The sequence below is a fragment of the Diabrotica virgifera genome, chromosome 5 (genome assembly GCF_917563875.1).
Source record: "Diabrotica virgifera virgifera chromosome 5, PGI_DIABVI_V3a".
NCBI lineage: Eukaryota > Metazoa > Arthropoda > Insecta > Coleoptera > Chrysomelidae > Diabrotica > Diabrotica virgifera.
Window position 1 is genome coordinate 63,084,858 of NC_065447.1, and position 11,576 is coordinate 63,096,433.

An 11,576-nucleotide genomic window follows, 5' to 3' on the forward strand; every position below is an offset into this window, starting at 1 on the left:
CTGTAAAATTAGTTATATCAATTCATATTTTTTCGTTTCGCTGTTTCTCATTATGTGGCCGAGGTCACTTATATAAGATATCTTCAGGAATCTACGATAAAGCCACATTTCTAAAACCTCCATTTTATCGTGGGTAGCATCTATGAGAGTCCACGACTACGACTCAACTTAGCACAACAGTATAGAAAAGAGATATAACATCCTAGAAATCTGATTTTTATGGGTACCTATTGCTCTTGCTTTCTGTCCCACATTTTGTTTCTAGGGATTGGTCCCAAATTATTGTCATTAATGTTCCTACCAAGGTAAGTGTATGTTTTTATTCTTTTTATTCGTTGACTGTTTACACTGATTCGTCCAATTTGCTATTCCTTCTTAGAGATCATCATGTTGAAGAGCAGGGGTGATAGTATACATCACTGTAGGACCCCACGATTAATTTTGATATAATCGGATTCCCCTACTTCTGTATGGATAGAAGATGTTTGATTCCAGTAAAGATTGCTTGTAATTATTACACCAAAAGTATCTACTCCAATATTGGTTAATATCTGCATCACCTTCTCGTGCTTTGTTGTATCGAACGCTTTATGGAAATTAATGAAGCATCCATAAATATGTCTTTACATCGATGAACTGGCACTTGTATTTTTTTTTATTAACTCCTTTGAGTACAACAATCTGCCCATTGGGCATTAAGCATTTGTTATGGTAAAAAACATAGACATATGGAGAGTTACTCCAGTGAGTAACCTCATTACAATTCTAAAATTAAAATTTTATTAGTTTGAATATACTTATTAGGTTCAGTTGGACAAGTCGGACGGCAATTGCCGTTTTTAGTCTGCGCACTTCAAAGACACACATGCGCACATTTTTAGTTGAAGAGCAAACGCATTAGGATGCACTAGCACTCGTTGACAGTATTTAGCATTAAAACGTTGTATGGCTTCTTTCACGGATTCTATAGGGGGATGTGTTGAATCACCTCGTTGGATACATAGTATGGCGCATTGACTATGGCACGCAGCACCTTGTTTTGGAATCTCTGTATAAGATGTTTGTATTGGAGACGCTAGCAGTGCCCCATAGCTGAATCCCATAAGTCCATATGGGCTTGAGGATGGACTTGTAGAGTAAAATTTTGTTATCCAAAGATAGTTTTGAATTGCGTCCATTGAGCCAATACATATTTCTCAATTTAAGTCCAAGCTGTTTTCGTTTGTTAAAAATATGTTTTTTCCAAGTTAGACGGCGATCCAAGTGCATGCCAAGATATTTAGCGTCCTCGGATTGAGCAATTAGACAATTATCAATATATTATACAGTGGACATGTTTCTCTACGTAGCGTGAATGTAACATGTAATGACTTAGTTCCATTAGATTTGATGTGCCATACTTTCATCCACTGCTGAATTCTATTTAGGTTTGATTGAAGATTTCTTGATGCTGTTGATGGATCTGTGTGGGATGCCAGGATAGCAGTGTCATCTGCATACGTTGCAACTGTAGTTGTACTAGATGTTGGAATGTCCGCTGTGTATAAAAGATATAGAATTGGGCCGAGAACTCTGCCTTGTGGGATGAATGAGTGAATAGGATATATCTTAATTTGCTCGGTACCGTGCTTAACCAGGAAGTGTGTATTTTCTATGTAGGATTTTAAGACTTGGAAGTGAGGATAGGATAGGAGCTTATATATATATACAAGCTGTACGCTCCCGAGGAAGCTGAAGCTGTTTTCACTTGAAGATCCTTTTTGTGGGGGATCATCCCATTCTGACTTTGGTTTTACAATTGCTGGTGTGACTTCGCTGTTTCCACTACCTTTCTCCATTCTTCTCTCTCTCTGATTTTGCTTCCTATATTTCTAATTTCCATACTTCTTAAGTCTTCTTCCACTTGTTGTCTCCATCTGAGTTTAGGCCTGCCTCTGGTTCTTGTACCTGGTGGTATCCATTCGGTTATAACTCTTAACGGATTGTTCTTCTCTCTTCTCATTATGTGTCCATACCATCTAATTCTCTGTGCTTTTGTTGCTCTTACTATGTTCTCTTGACCCATCCATTCTTGTATTTCGTGGTTCATCCATTGCCTTGCATCCTCTTCGTTTTCCCTCTTTGGTCCCAGAATTTTTCTCATAATTTTTCTCTCAAAAACTTTCAGCTGCTCTTCTTCTCTTGCTGTTACTGTGAATGTCTCCAAAGCATATAGCACTATTGGTCTTATGGTCGTTTTGTAGATTTTCATTTTTGTATTTCGGCTTATCTTCTTATCTTTGAAAATTTTTTTATTTCTGTAGAATGCTTTGTTTCCTGCTTGAATTCTTCTTTTCATATCTACACTTTCATTTCTTCTGTTGACTAATACTCCCAAATATTTGAATGTTTCAACCTCTTCGAAGCTGTGTGCGTCTATTGTCATTTCTGTCAGTTGCGTCTTCTTTTTTTTACTTACATTCATGTATTTTGTTTTATTTTCATTTATTTCCAGTCCTCTTAGTTTGGATTCGTTTTCTATTTCTTGAAAGGTTTTCTTTAATGCCTTTTTATCTGTTGCTACTATGGTTATATCGTCCGCATATCCAATTATTTGTACTGTATTTTTATTTATAGTTCCTGCGTTTGACAACTTTTTTATTATCTTATCTAATGATAGAATAAATAGTACAGTTGAGAGCGCATCTCCTTGTCTTACTCCATTTTTAATTTTTATTATTTCTGTTCTCTCTCTTCCGGTGTCTATTGTTGCTTGGGAATCTCGCATTGTCATTTCTATCATTCTTATAATTTTATTTGGTATTTTGCTCTCTTGTAAGTCTTGGATCATTTTTCTTCTACTTAGTTTGTCAAAAGCCTGTTTAAAGTCTAGAAAAAGTATATGTGCTTCTCCGTCGTACTCGTATGTTTTCTCTATCGCTTGTTTTAGTGTATGGATAGCATCTATCGTGGATCTTCCTTTTCTGAAACCGTACTGGTAGTCTCCTATGCTTTGTTCTGTGTATATTGTTAGTCTGTCTCTAATTATACCAGTCAGTACTTTATATGTTACATTCATTAAATTAATTGCTCGGTAGTTTTTACATATCCTGTGGTCTCCTTGTTTTGGGATTGTCACAATAATTCCTTTCTTCCATTCTTCGGGCATTGTTTCCTTATTCCATATATTCTGTATTAGTTCATAAATCTTTCTGTATAGTGCTTCACCCCCGTATTTTATAAGTTCTGCACATATTCCGTCGTCTCCCGCTGTTTTCCCGTTTTTCAGTTTGCATATTGTATCTTTTACTTCTGTATAGGTCAATTCTTCTTCTTCACCTTGTTCCGGGTTCATTATTGTTTCTCTTTCTTCTACTACATCCGTTTCTTGATACATTTCTTCGAAATACTTCTGCCATATTTCTGCTTCTATGGCTACATTAGCTGTCCGTTTTCTACTACCTAGCTTTAAGTATTGGTACAGTGGTTTTGAATTGTGTCTCTTATTTTCTGTTTCGATCTCGTTCATAATTTCGTCTACTTTTTTATTTTTCTTTGATTTAAACAATTTCTTTGTCTTTTTCCTTTGATCTTGGTATTTTTCTCGTTCCTCTTCTTTACCTGTGCTTAGCCATTTCAATCTTGTTTTATTCTTTTCGTCCACTGCTAGTTTGCACTCTTCGTCAAACCAATTGTTTCTTCTTTCTTTTTGCATTTTTCCAACTACTTTCTCTGCTGCAGTGTTTATTCCTTGTTTGATTTTTTTCCACTGCTCCTCCATTTCTTGTTCCTCCTTGAACTGCATCTCTACATTTACTTCTTTTACAAATCTTCTTTTTGCTCCTTTATCTTTCAATTTATCTACGTCCCATCTTCCCTGTGCTTTTCGTCTTTCATTCTTTGTTGTTTTTATTTTACATTTTGCAATCACTAGCGTATGGTCCGAATCGATGTTTGCCCCTCTGTGAGATCTCACGTCATTTATCGACTGTTTGTGTGACTTTTTAATAAGTACATGGTCTATTTGATTCCCCTCCAGACTGCCTGGTCTCATCCATGTTATCTTGTGTATGTTTTTGTGTTTATATCTCGTGCTACTTATGTCCATGTTTAATGCCGCTGCTAAATTACATAATCTTTCTCCATTATTGTTTGTTGTGCTATGTAATGAGTTTTCCCCTGAAACCTCCCTAAAGCATTTTTCTTTACCTATTTGTGCGTTGAAATCGCCTATAATAATTAATATATCTTCTCCCGGGATTTTTTCGGCATTTTCTTCTAGTGTTTCATAGAACTGTTGTTTTATTAAGTCATCACTGTTTTCTGTGGGTGCATAGACATTTATTATGGACAACTTGTTCGGTTTGCTGTTTACTCTTATGTATGATAATCTTTGACTTATGGGTTTAAATTCCATAACTTTATGCCTCATTTCTCCTAACACAATAAAAGCAGTTCCTCCATATCCTTGTTTTTCTTCTCCAGCATACCATACTGTATAATTTTCTTTTTCGATTTTTCCATGTCCCCCCCACCTGGTTTCTTGAATTCCTGCAATATCTATATTGTATTGTTTCAACTGTGTCGCTAGCTCTTCCATTTTTCCCTCTTCTAGCAGTGTCCTGACGTTCCATGTTCCAATTTTTTTTGTCATTTTTTTAATTCTCTTCCTTTTTTTTGTATTTTTATTATTATTTTGAATATACCGTGACTCATTTACCTCTTCGTTTGCATTGTCTGTTTCCTTTTCATCAATCCATTCTCTTTTGTCTAGTTTTTTGGGACATTTTCAATTTCTATAAGTTTATTTTCTCTTGCATTCCATTTTAGCACTTTGTCATTTATTTCTAATTTCTGGTATCTGATTTTTACTTTTGCTCCTTTGCCTCTCTGTTGTTTTGCTATGTCTCTGATTTCTTTTTGTATCTTTGCTTCCTTGAACGTCAGCGCTGCATCTATGTATATTTCTCTACAGTCTCTTGTGTATTTGAGTTTACCTTTTTCTTGCAGTATTTTCTGTTTGTCTTCCCAGCTCTTCGTTTCTATTATACATTTCTTGTATCCTATCTTAAACGCACTTTTAACTTCTAGTTTCAGTTGCAGCTCTGTTTCCATCATTTTTTGTATGTTTTCTCTTAGTCTAACTTCATCTTCCAGATCTACCTGAATTCCTGTTATGATTAATTTATTGCGTATTTTTTCTTTATCGATCTTCTCTAATCTATTCTCCATGAGTGTTAACGCTTTTTTGAGTTCTTCGTTTTCTTTCTCCCATTTTTGTTCTTTTTTTTTCTACTTCTCTTTTTAAATTTTCTGTTTCTGCTTTGTTTTGCTTAAGCTTCTGCTTAATATCTTCCAGTTCGTTTTTCATATCCTTGATTTCATCTTTAATCTCTGTTTTGCTTTCCAGGATATCTTCTTTAATTTCTTGCCTCATCTGGCTCAGCAATATCTTAATCTCCTCCATGTCCGTTAATATTGTACTTACTTTTTTTATGCGCGTGTCTGGAGCTTTTTTGCTTTTATGTTGCTCTTCTTTGTCTTCTTCAATCGAGCTGTCGTGCTCCGGTTTGTGTCTTTTTCCTTCTTTTTTATTTTCTTCGTTGTTCATCTATTTGTCTTGTTGTTTGTTTTCTAGACTGAAAATCTTTATCAATATAATGCGAGAAAAATATATTTTTAGTTCACTTGAAGCTTATAATATACACAAAAAATAGGAAAATGTAACCTGTGTCTAATAGTAATTATTATTATTATTATCTTCTTATTTTTAATTACGTTTTGGTAAGGTCTCAGATATTTTGCACACGCCGGCAACGTCGCAGAATATTTGGCCGTACTTCTGTTTGCTAATTTATTTATGGCTTTCAGTAATTAAATATTCATTAATGTTTAATTATACACGTTTTTGTTATATTCAATGTTTGTTGTATTTGTAACTTAAAAAAATATTGTTCTGTATAATATTATTGCAAATCTCCTCTCTTACGTGCATCAAATTAACAGAAAGATGACTTACAGTTGAAATGTTGAATTCACCACACACTTTGTGAAAATTTCACCAAAAACCAATGTTTACTTCCGTACTAAAACAACTTTTTTCACCAGAGAGCAAATCAACTTGTGTTCACACCAACTTTTAACACTCGAAGGATAGGAGCTTATTTAATTTTATTTGTAGTCCTATGTGCCATACCTTGTCAAAAGCCTGAAATATGTCAAGGAAAGCAGCAGAACAGTATCTTTTTGCGTTAAAATCCTTGTTTATTTGGTTGACTAGCCTATGCACTTGTTCTATGGTCCCATGCTTGTCTCGGAAACCGAATTGATGATCTAGAATTATTTTATGTTCGTCTATTATCGTTTTTTAACTTTTTTACGTAAGACTAAGTTTTCACTCTAATGGCATATAAAAAAACATAATGCCATTCTACACCCCGCCAGAATGAAAAAATGGGAACCTTCTCTGGTTACATCTTCGAGGCTTCTACAATATGCAAGCCATACGGATGCTGAGACTAAGGAAGATGAGGGAATTCTACAATTTACAATTCACGTCCCATCTGCTCAGCGCGGTAAAGTTCCAACGAGAATGGTTCCCTTCGTACTCCAATCAGAGTAAATGTAAATCAAAAATGAATAACCATTTTCAATTTCGTTGTAAAACGAAAATACAGCCGAACCATATTCTAGTCAAACCAGAGAGTGCAGCAAGCACCTTTACCGGTTTCGAAACTTATTAGTCTCTCATCAGGAGGCACATATGCTGCCCTCCCTGATCAAACCAAAACAAACCCCAGCGTGCAGTCCCGGACCGCAACGACCGAAATGGCATAGATGCCCTAGAGGCAACTGCTACAACAAGACTAAGTTTTCACTCTAATGGCATATAAAACAACATAATGCCATTCTACACCCCACCAGAATTAAAACAATGGGAACCTTCTCTGGTTACACCTCCGAGGCTTCTACAATATGCAAGCCATACGGATGCTGAGACTAAGGAAGATGAGGGAATTCTACAATTTACAAATCACCTCTCATCTGCTCAGCGCGGTAAAGTTCCAACGAGAATGGTTCCCTTCTCTGGTTGGACTAGAATATGGTTCGGCTGTATTTTCGGTTTGCAACGAGATTGAAAATGGTTATTCATTTTTTTTACGTACATTTTTTCAAAGACTTTGCTAATCATAAGCAAAAGGCTTATAGACCGGCATACTTGTATATAAAGAGAGCCCCTCTCGTACTCAATGTATTCTGAAAATCAAACCGTGTACGGATGGATCAAAGTAGAGTACAGTACAAGTACAAAAGGGGACAGTGAAACAGCTTTGTGTAGGAGGTATTAACTTTTTGACAAATATGCTGCGCAAATAAAATCTAGGAATTTTAGTAGACATACATTTAAGCTTAACAATTTTATCATCACTATAACAGGTCTGGATTGGCCATATACACTGTACATATACATACATATGAATGTACTCAACATTTAAATTAATTTATTATAACAAAACTAGAGTATCTTTGGTATTTAGTAATGCATCAGTTAGGTGGCTCTATTTGAGTTACTTGGGAATAAAAAAATGAAGTTTCATGAAAATGAAATTGCTCCATGGGAAGCCCAGAAAATACATTTTTTAACGTATACCGATTTTGAACTTTGATATTCTATTTTCTTTAACAAAGCGCAGACAGCGGAGACCACGGGCAGTACAGCAGTGGAGACCACGGCCAGTACAGCACTGGAGACCAAGGGCAGTACAGCAGTGGACAGCAGCACAGCAGTGGAGACCACGGACAGACAAGCGAAGCCGAGGAAGACCCCGACGCGGTGGACCGACGGCTTCAAAAGAATTGTTACCAATTTGATATCAGAGGCGCAGAACAGAAGAAGATGGAAATATCTGGAGGAGACCTATTTCTTGATTATTCTTGAATAATATATGAATTTTACTAAATATGCCTATTTAATTTAAAAATAAAATAATTCTACCATACTTTAAAAAATGTGATTGAAATAGGTATTGATTTCAACCCTTACGGCCCCCCTTGAGGATAGCTATGACACGATTTTGATAGGCAACCCATGCTAGAAATATTTGTCTATGTATGAAATTTAATAAAAACAATGTTTCATACGGCAAGCAGATGGTTCAGATCGACTTATATTCGGATCTTAGACTATAATACTTTGTTATTTAATACATTGTTAATAACTATGAGGCCATGGGAGCCAGAGATACCTACTGATAAGAACATTACTTTACATTATCAAAGAAAATTATCAGAAACTAACAATGTCCGATTGTTTAAATTGTTTTAGTAACTAAGTAGGGGAGATATGCCTGAGACGGCATACTTTTTTTTAAATGTTTTGTAATCGATAATCGATAGAGTTAGACATGTAATAAAAATCAAAATCAGTTCTAGGAACATTTACATAAATATAACATTATTTTTTAACAAGGTACATATTATAGTTTTTTTCTGAAAAAATAAATTGTAAAGTATTACATGTGCCATCTCACCCACATACATGTGGGTAAGATGGCATACCCTTGAAATAAAGGCACTAATCTCGACTCATAAGTCACAAATAATTTTTTTCTAGTCTTGGGTACACCAGCACATTCGGAATATGACCACTTGCCACAAATTTGGCAAGGTTAGTCATTTGGCACATCTTAGTCAGGTTTTTCGAGAACGAGATAATGAAAAGAGGCCATTACAAAAAATGCAAGCAGCATCTTCCTCGTCACTTGTCTCAACATCGACGGAATCGATTTTGTCGGTTCGAATTCCTCTTAAAACGATCCATAACTGTAACGACAAACTTCAATCATATAACAAAATTAGTGCAGTGTAAAAACCCATAAGTGTGAGATGGCATACCTATGCCATCTAATCCACCTGCTTACTATGCCATCCAAGGGCGGATCCAGGACCGATTTTCGGGAGGGGCCATAAACTTTTTTGCGGAGGAGTACCAGAAGTACGGGGGGTAATTTTTAAAAATTAGGGTTGCAATGGTGAGTTTTAAGTCACTTTTCACACACTTTGAGAAGTGCCTTAAAACTCACCATTCCTGCTATAGTACCGATTCCTACACATTTCTTCGGATCCAAGTGCAGTTCTTTCAACAAGTTTAATACTATTTTTTCCAATGCTTCTCCTGCCAGGCTTTGTTCTTTCCCTCTTTCTTGATTTTTACTAATTATTTTTAGGTTCTCATAAGCGTCAATTAATTTGACAAAGTCTTCACGAATGTTGTTATTGTATATATATCCCAAATTTAGATAAAGCTGTTCCCTTTGGGATACATCAGTCGTTTCGTCAAATATTATTTGTTCAATTATTTCTTCACCACAACATGTTATTAATTGATTTTGACTGCTGCTACTAATGCATGTTGCTTAGGAAGATGCTGTGGATAGGTGTTATTTAAGAGTTTTATCTCCTGATGCGATTTTAAACCTTAACACTGTGGTGCTAAGGCAAAACCGATATGTCAAAAAACGTGATTTTGCAGCACATGAGTTTAAAAGTTTGCGGTGTTGTTGTATTGGTGGACATATCGGAAACAATTTTATTATCTACTGGTTACATGGATGCGTTTAGCCATGTAGGGTTTTGTCATCACATTCTTCATCGCTCAATGTACATATTGGCATTAAAAACGAAAAATCGATAATTTTTGACATATCGGGTTTTGATTTAGTACCACAGCAATTCTCATTTCTAGGTCCAGCATATTCGTCCAGAAGCATAAGGCCATCATCACGATGGTCTCTTAGAGGAATATTTTGTCGACCTAAGAACACTATAGATAGACCTTACTATGGTCGTAGTCTTTCTTTATTTTTTGTTTCTGTTTAGACCTCTGAGAGTCTGTCTGGTTAATGACTGACTTTTGAGGGTTGCGATAACTTTTTAGAAAATTAGCTCCACCTGAACGCATTCCTTGTGGTATGATGTTTTTTCATGGGTTTATATGACTCCGTCTTTGCTTATGAGTTTGGCGAAAGATGTTAAAGGTTTCGTGACAAGGCTTTGGGCTGTCATCCCGTTATTGTGACCATATTTTTCATTAGAAAAATGAAACGCAATATTTGTAAAACAATTCCTTTTCACTGTGCAAAAATACCAACCAACTCCTTTGTTCTAAGTGCTAGTGACCCAAGTAACGCTTCACTTCTTTTTTATTCTTTGTGTGTATAGAATATGGAAATTTATACGATTTTGATGGCTGTCAAGATCGTTCTAACAATTGGCACTCTGTAAAATGATCAACATTTTGAGTTATAAAAAACCCAAAAGTCATTCTTGAAGCTTCCCCGTTACTTCTTTTTTTCAATTCTAGTCCAGAAAATGTATTTATCCGCTGATTTGTACATATAGGTGTTCGAAATTAAAAACATTTTAACTGCAAATATTTAAATTTATATTACTTATTCTAAATTCTCGGAGGGGGCCATGGCCCCCATGGCCCCCATGGCCCCCTCCCTGGATCCGCCCTTGATGCCATCTCAGGCAACATTGCATTCATACCGTTTTTTTAACCTAATTTTTCTTAAGCACATTTTTAAGATATAAATCGATACTGGCGTGATAGGCATAAGGTAAAAGAACATCACAAAATTTAAAAACTTAACTCAGGTGTAAAGACTCGCGAATTATAATGTGATACAAAAAAAGTCAATAAATATTTTGTCCTACTTAATTAACATTCCAAAGGCTACTGCTGTCAAAATAAAACTAACATGCATAAGTTCAACAATGTTGACAAATTTTAAGTTGAGGAACTGAAAACTGTCACACTATGCATCAAATTTGGAATAGTTTACGAAAAACGCGTGATATGCCATCTCAGCTAGTATGCCGTCTCAGGCATACTTCCCCTAGGTATATTATGTTGACCAAGAATCACCAAGAATCATTATTGGTCAACATAGATACGATATACGATTACTAAAACAATCGGACATTGATAACTTCTGATCATTTTCTTTGATTATGTAAAGTAATGTTCGTATCAGTTGTTAATTGTTATGTTAGGGTTAGGCCACTCTGGCTCTCATCTCTCATGGCCGCATAATATTTTTATAAAGATTAATATTCTTTAAACAAAATGGCGTTTTATATCTCAAATAGAGCGTGCATCTGCCTCCGTGGCGCAATTGGCTAGCGCGTTCGGCTGTTAACCGAAAGGTTGGTGGTTCGAGCCCACCCGGGGGCGCTCTTTTTATTTCTGTAAAGTAGTGTTTAATTGTTGATTGATATCAATATTTCAATCAAAGGTTCAGGGCCGGTTGTTCGAACGCTAATCAACATTGATCACTATCAAATACTTAATTACTGTCACAATTGTCAATGTCAACTTTCGTTGGGTTGCCGAAAACATAATTATTGATGACAATAATTATGAAATTAGTTAATCAATTATGTTAATAATTGTTATGTTAATTGATTAACTAATCTCATAATTATAATTAACTATGTTTTCAGCAACCCAACCAAAGTTGACATTGACAGTTGTGACAGTAATTAAATATTTGATAGTGATCAATGTTGATTAGCGGTCGAACAACCGGCCC

The 11,576-nt window shown here is 35.5% G+C and overlaps 1 non-coding gene across 1 annotated transcript; it reads left to right on the forward strand.

Moving 5' to 3' along the window:
* Positions 1-11,144: 11,144 nt before the first annotated feature.
* Trnan-guu (transfer RNA asparagine (anticodon GUU)) lies at positions 11,145-11,218 on the forward strand. Its single transcript has one exon. It is a non-coding gene; the product is annotated as a tRNA-Asn (tRNA).
* Positions 11,219-11,576: the final 358 nt, after the last annotated feature.